Here is a 6094-nt window from a genome sequence, read left to right as displayed (position 1 = left end):
GTCAGTTAAGCATCCACCTTCGGCTCAGGTCATGATCCCGGGGTCCTGGGATGGAGCCCCACATCAGGCTCCCTGCTCAGTGGAGAGCCTGCTTCTCCCTCTCCCTCTGCCCCTCTAACCCGCTCGTGCTCTATCTCTCTCTTTCTCAAATAAATAAATAAAATCTTAATAAATAAATAAATTTTTCATAATACTTATACAGTTTCTACAAAAAAAAATCACTTGGATGAGATGTAAATGAGTATGGGAAACTACAACCTTAAAAACATGATGCAACTAAAGAATTCTTTGGGGGCATATATTGCTAATACATAAATATATGAATAATATATTCTCATACAGACATAAAAATATATTTCTCAAATCTTACAATCACATCATGTACAAAGTTACTGCTAAGCTATCATTATTTTGCCACTATATTGGAAATTTTAATGATATGCCTTGGGGTTAGATAAGTTCCTGACAAAAGCTCACCTCTTCTCTGACATTATTTACTGATGCATTCTTTCCCACACGCATGTTTAGTACAGTTTCTCAAGACAAATGTCATTTTTTTTAAAGATTTTATTTATTTATTTGAGAGAGAGAATGAGATAGAGAGCATGAGAGGGGGGAGGGTCAGAGAGAGAGGCAGACTCCCTGCTGAGCAGGGAGCCCGACGTGGGACTCGATTCCGGGACTCCAGGATCATGACCTGAGCCGAAGGCAGTCGCTTAACCAACTGAGCCACCCAGGCGCCTGACAAATGTCATATTAAGAGGGAGCAGACATCCTTCAAGCCCTGAGAACATTGCTATAGTAATGTATAGGTAAAAGAAGCAAGGGATAGTAATTATTATCTCTTTCCATCCTTCCTTCCTTCCTTCTTTCCCTTCCTTCCTTCCTTCTTTCCCTCCTTCCTTCCTTCCTTCCTTCCATCCTTCCTTCCTTCCTTCACTCCTTTCTAAATAGTGGAGAGGTTCACCTTACTAGGAATAGTTAAGTTACCACAAAGACATGAAAGCAAAACAGAAAATACCTTTTAGTTCCAAAGCCCATATCAGTGTACTCAAACTAGGATATTTTTAACAGATAATTTATTTTCTATAATAAATGAGCTTGAGTCAATTTACATTCTTCACAAAAATAAAACATTGCAGTAAGTTTTCTAATTGTATAAAGTGATATTTGACATGTAACAGATACTACTCTCTGAAAGAAGAGTTTAATGGTGGGATTTGCTCCCTTGCAATCTCCCTTGGTGGGATTTGCTCTCTTGAAACGACTTACTTTGAATTCAATGACATTTTAGTGGCAAAAGTTCAGAGGCTTAACTGTAAGATCTACTTATAAAATAATTCTACACTAAGCTATAATTAACCATTATTCTTTTATTTTGTTAAAGAGTTATATCAGATCCAATAAATGTAAGAAGATTTAATTGTGTGCTTACATATGCATGGACAGTAAACATTGATTGCAAAATCAAATGTGGGTCACTAGGTCAATTTTCTCAGTAAATTGTAATTTACAGAATTACAAATTAATGGACTTATATCTGACTACATGGTTTATTAATGGAATTTTATTTCTGATTTGCCTCTATCCTTTAACAGTATTAAAAATATATTTAAAGCAAGGTACTACAGGAAAGGCACTAAATTTTGAGTCAAAAATGAATACCAAATTCTGTCATGAACAAAGAGATTATCAGTAGCTTCCTATATATTACAACAGAAATGCAATTTGTGATATGCTTTGTATCTTTTATGTATATGAATACATAATGTGATATATAGGTATATAGGTATGCATTATCCTGTCCTCCACTAGGACTAGCTTTTACTGATTGACACTTTGGCTTCAGACTCTTGGCTTCCAGTGAAAGACAATATAAGAAATAGTATTAAAAACTGTAATAGCTAAAAAAAATTGCAATAGCTAGAGAGATGTTGTTGAGATTATTACTCACTGAAGCATCCTATATAAAGTGCCACATAATAAATATTTTTTTATCTTATAGCCAGAAAAAGCTTTACACCCATTGTGAGCTGATTTTTTTTCTTATTATGTTCCTCATTTTACTTTGTCTACCTAGAAGATTACACCTAAATATGTAACCCAAATTCATTACATAGAGCACTATATTTTCCATGTTCTACTTGTACCTTCTAGTCTGTTTTATTTCTCTTGTACCTTCTAGTCTAACTTTTTAAATTTTACTCACTTCAATTTTTCTATTTTATTATATGTCTTGAAAGTGGAGTATAAATAAATAAATTTATATATTTTATTACTGACAACTATGACCCTGAACAAATCCCTTAATATCTAAATTTTCATTTTTCCATCTATAAAATAAAGGTAGTACTCACAGGATGTTGTAAAACTCAAAATAGATTATTTATAGCAGTATTTACAGGTCATTTTATAAATTAGGACTTATTACCTGTTCAAAGAGAGCAGTATTGAAATTTGTATTGGGTTCAGAACCTCAGTATTGGATATCTGCTACTGTTTTGGAGTGTCTTAAAACTTTCCTTTGAAAAACTATCCTTCCTGCTCCCTCACTACACAGCTCCAGAGGTCAACACACAACTCAGACCTGGCTAAAAAGCACCCCATGCTCCTGGCACATGACCCAAACTGGAACGAGGAAAGTCATACCTGAGATTTGCTGGAGCATAGGGAAACTGGTATTCTCATTTCACTGAAATTATTCACAATGAGATGATCTAAGTCTAGAGCTGTAAGAGGACATTGTTTTCACTTCAGGGAGAGTATACTTTAGAAGAAAACAAAATCAATGCAGAGGGAAGCAGATTTGAGAGAGACAGAGATGGTATTCTGATCACAAAGTTTGGGTCGTTTGATCCAACCATGCCTAAAGCCACCGGTACCTGCAAACACAGCATCATATGAGTTACGATCACTGTCTCTCGGGTTCACAATTTTAATTCAGGCAAATTCACAGGGCAGCAGAACTTATTTGGTCAACCTAAAATACTGTTTTAAAATATGTCCAGTCGGTACAGAAAATATAAACAAACTCATCAGCCAGAATATTTTAAAATAAGCCACCAAACCTGTGAGCAAAACGTTTGGGATTGTGAGAGGGAAAATCCTCTATACTGCAGTATGTTAATCCAGATTTTCTGAGAAGTAGATGCTAAAATGGGATAAAAAGTTCAAGGATTTCATTAATAGAAATTTCTGAGTGGAAAAAAAGGCGGGGGGGGAGAAAGTCGGGGGAAAGCATTATAGATTGCAGTGCAGCCTAGAATGTTCAGGAAGGCCACGAGAGAGACTTTGAATCCAAAGTTGGCCCAGGTCTCCCAGGAACTGGCCTGCCTTAGTATCCCTGCCAACCAGTCATGGACTGGAGGCAGTCATGGAAACAGGGTCTGGGCTCAGATGCAACAGTGGATTTCAGGGTGAGTGGCCAGAGCACTTGGTCAATTACACCCTGCAGTTTGAGGTCTGCCAAGGCACACTCTCATGGCTGACACCTATAGTGAGATCTTTTGGAACAGATGATACAACTAAGGCTAAAGCAGCAGTTAAATATGGTGTCAAGTGATAAATACTGAATCAGAGGAAGAACGGCAGGAACTAAGTCAAATTTTTTACCTGATAATTCAGAAACAAGAAATACTGATGGCTTCATATGGATTCTTGGCACTGGATCATATGGCATGATTAGTTATAAGAACAAATCTTTGCCTAACTTTTTTAGACGAAACTTGAGTAAACACTTTTTCTCCCCTTTCTGATCCCCTTATTTGTGTCTGTTTATCCTCCCAAAGTAAAAAGAATCATTATGACATGTCTAATACCAACAACCAAGGTAATAATCATGTTGTCATGATGTCAGGTCCAAACTTGTAATTCTCAGTTGTAATCTGCTGTTGTCAAGTCCCCAAAGCAGAGCACATTATCTATTTCTTTTATATCTTCCCTGAGTTCTCAGTAAAGTTTTAGGAATCCACTTCCAGAGCCTGCACAATACTCTGTTCCATTCTCATGAAATGATCTTCACTCAGGGTGTACTTAACAGCTATACTATCTGACTGGTAGAGGAGAGAATGGTGCAACACTCCAGGCAGAAAAGCAAGGCAATCAGTGAATGCTCTCAAAACGCCTCTTGCAATTAACTATTCCTGTGACAAAATTGCACCCTAAGGCTGAATGCACAGAGTTAGGACTGTTTTCTTGAATTCCAGCCTTCCATTACTCTTGATTCTTGATTCATTGGCATTTTTTACATTAATGCACTCACCATTGCCTACTGTTTCATGCCACTTCTATATCATCCATTAGGTGTGATGCTTTCTTACTTTTATATACTATGCAAAAAGCATTTTATCACTGTTTAAAACTCTTATTATGATCTCTTTAAATTCAATTTTAAAGTTGAGTTCTGGCAGTTTGATCCTATCATTTTAAGCCCCATTTAAAAAGAAAAGAAGCAAAAACATTTCAGAGGAAGATAATCTGCAAGCAGAGAAGGACAAATACATACACAGCACCAGAAGGAATCTTGCAGGTACAACATATGCACCAGATATTTAAAGCCCTGGTTTCAAAGCCAGACAATAAGAGTAGTACAGTGGTTAGGGGCTCTTGCTCTAAAGATAGGCTACCTGGGTTCAAATCCCCATGTATATACTTCCTAACTCTATAACCTTGAATAAGAAAATAGGGTTAGTGTTATTACCTACTTCTGAGAATGGTTTATGTGGATCAAACAAGAAAATCCTATACAGGAGTTTGGTATGATTCTGGCATGTATCAATGTTCATTTATTTTTTTGTTTTGTATAAAGTACTTTATAGCATGTGACCTGCAGCATTCAGTAGCTACTATTGTGCCCATAAGGACATGTGTACTTGTCAGGCCATATTTGCTGGTTTGGAGTTATAAAGTAACGGTCTCCATATTAAATCATGTTTAAAGATCCAGTCCAACTATTTATTCTGTCATCTATCAGTTAGAGCTGGTTGATAAGAGAATCCATTAGGTGTAGAAGCAAGGATCTAGCAGATATCCCATGCTGAAAGAATCTGCAGGAATTTAGGAGCCAGCTGCCAGGCCAAGTGCTAGTTAGATAGTAAAGAAGGAGTTTTTCTTGCTCTTCCTCCATTGCCAAGAGCCCAGGAAAACCGTGAGGAGCCAGAAGAAATACTGTGGAAATTTGAGATAGGCAGTTCAATGTCTTTTTTCTTCCTGATTTGCCTGGAAATAAGAAGCAGACTTCTCTTACTAAGAGAAGCTGGTGAGAAGGAATTTTTACTTTGTTGTTGTTGTTGTTTGCTCTTTGTTCTTCCTTTCCGGCTTTATTTATTTATCTATTTTTTTTAAGTAATCTCTATGCCCAACGTGGGGCTTAAACTCATGACCCTGAGATCAAGAGTTGCCATGCTCTACTGACTGAGCCAGCCAGGCACCCCCTTTCCAGCTTTATTGATATAATTGACATATGTCATTGTGTAAGTTGATGGCATACAACATGTTGGTTTGATGCACTTATAAATTACAGAATGATTTCCACCATAGAATTAGCCACACTTTCATCCCATCACATAATTACCATTTCTTTTTTGTGATGAGAGCATTTAAGATTTACTCTCTTAGCAACATTTAAGTAAATAACTCAGTATTATTAGCTATAACCACCATGCTGTACATTATGTCCCTAGAGTTTATTTGTCCTATAGCTAGAAATTTATACCCTTTGATCAATATCTCCCCATTTCACCCACCGTCAACCCCTGGTAACTACCATTCTACTCTTTGTTTCTCTGAGTTTGGCTTTTTTAGATTCCACATATAAATGATAACACAGTATTTGTCTTTCTCTGTCTGACTTATTTCACTTAGTATAATACACTCAAGTTTCATCCAAGTTGTCACAAATGGCAGAATTTCCTTCTTTCTCATGGCTGAATAGTATCCCATTGTATGTATGTGTGTGTATATGTATGTGTGTATACACATATATATGTATATATATGTGATTTATACATATATTACATTGATTTATCTATCAGTTCATTGACAAGCACTTAGGTTGTTTCCATATCTTGGTTATTGTGAATAATGCTGCAGTGAA

This window comes from Neomonachus schauinslandi, chromosome 2 (assembly GCF_002201575.2).
Source record: "Neomonachus schauinslandi chromosome 2, ASM220157v2, whole genome shotgun sequence".
NCBI lineage: Eukaryota > Metazoa > Chordata > Mammalia > Carnivora > Phocidae > Neomonachus > Neomonachus schauinslandi.
This window is presented reverse-complemented; position numbering follows the sequence as displayed.